The sequence below is a fragment of the Nestor notabilis genome, unplaced genomic scaffold, assembly GCF_000696875.1.
Source record: "Nestor notabilis isolate BGI_N333 unplaced genomic scaffold, ASM69687v1 scaffold13105, whole genome shotgun sequence".
Classification (NCBI taxonomy): domain Eukaryota; kingdom Metazoa; phylum Chordata; class Aves; order Psittaciformes; family Psittacidae; genus Nestor; species Nestor notabilis.
Genome location: NW_009931333.1, coordinates 23,350 through 25,091, shown reverse-complemented (window position 1 = coordinate 25,091; position 1,742 = coordinate 23,350).

Sequence of the window (1,742 nt, the reverse complement as noted above, 5' to 3'; positions counted from 1 at the left end):
CCCTGTCCCACCCCCTGGCCGGGGCGGGGACGCCTTCCACTAGAGCAGGTTGCTCCAAGCCCCTGTGTCCAACCTGGCCTTGAACACTGCCAGGGATGGGGCAGCCACAGCTTCTCTGGGCATGCTGGGCCAGTGCCTCAGCACCCTCCTAGGGAAGAACTTCTGCCTAAGAGCTCATCCCAATCTCCCCTCTGGCAGGTTAAAGCCATTCCCCTTGGTCTGTCCCTACAGGCCCTTGTCCAAAGCCCCTCTCCAGGTTTCCTGGAGCCCCTTTAGGCACTGAAGCTGCTCTAAGGTCTCCCCTTCAGAAGCCTTCTCTTCTCCAGCTGACCCAGCCCAGCTCTCTCAGCCTGGCTCCAGAGCAGAGCTGCTCCAGCCCTCACAGCAGCTCCATGGCCTCCTCTGGCCTCGCTCCAACAAGTATCTAGAAGCCCATCTTCTGGTGGTTCTCTGCCATTTTCCAGAGAGACCTGATTTAATAGAAACATCTAATTCAATTATGTAGCTTATATGTAGGATAGCAAGGTACGGGCCAGCAATTCCTGAACTGTAGTCTCTGGGTTTCATCTGCTGCATTAATGTGACAGCATGCAATACCATGTCACAGGGTTAGCTCTACTACTTGTATTTTCTCTAATATCCTTATAAAAGCTTATCACAAAGCATTCAGCTCTGCATTCAATGCTGATTTCATGTTTCTTATTTGATTGTTGCAGAGAAAAGCTGGAATTCCTCAGATGCCATTAGCTGAGGCCACCCCTTCCTGGGATCACCATGTTAAGCCATACCTTGGTCTCTACTGCTGACTACGTTGTTACTGAAAAGCCAAGATGTAGAGACCAAACAGGAATATGGCTGAGAATGAGCTGCACAGGGAGAACACGGGGAGAGAGGAAGTGCCATGCTGGAGAGGAGAAAGGGAAACAGACAATGGTGGGTAGAGTAAAAGTGTATTGAAAGCAATACAAGTATTTCTAGAAAACAATCCGGTCTGTCTCAATGGCAGTAAAAGTCATTCTTTAACTGAGGGCAAAAGAGATCAATTCTGAGACATTCCAGTTACGAAAACATAATAGGAAACCTCACAATTTCACTAATACATGCTCCATTTCTCAGTGAGTCACAAGTTCACATTCTTCCAAGGCAACCTCCCAACTGAAAACAATCTCCACACTTCAAGCAAAAGAATAAAAAAGCACACATATGCTTCTTATAAAACAATCCGGACAAATAACCATGGCTTTTGTTTTCATAATGGCTAAAATTCATCATTTCCCCCCCAAAAAACACAGATCAAACAAAAAGCACTCTCATTAAAAGAAAAGGCTGGCTTGTCTGAGCAGAGAAGCCAATCCCATTTGCCTCTTATTTTCTTAGTGCTTTTAGTCAATGAAGGAAAAGGAGAGCTGCTGAGCAGACACTGCAGTGGGGACGGGCCAGCTCAGTGCCCCCCACCCCGGTACTGGGAGCAGGGACCTTCCTCTTCCCACCACTGGGCACTCACACTCCCCTCTCCCACCCGTTGCATCCAGACACCTGAGAAGCACGACCGGGTGCAGCACATGACCAGGAAAAGCTCTTCAGACCCGGGGCCAACTAAAGAAATAACAATGAGACCTAAGCAAGAATTTCCATAGCTGTGGGAGCATCCTCACACAGCCTGAGACAACCCGCTCTCAGGAGCAGAAACATCCCTTCCCCACGGTCCCATCGCACAGTGGCCAAGCATCTCACCCCGTCAG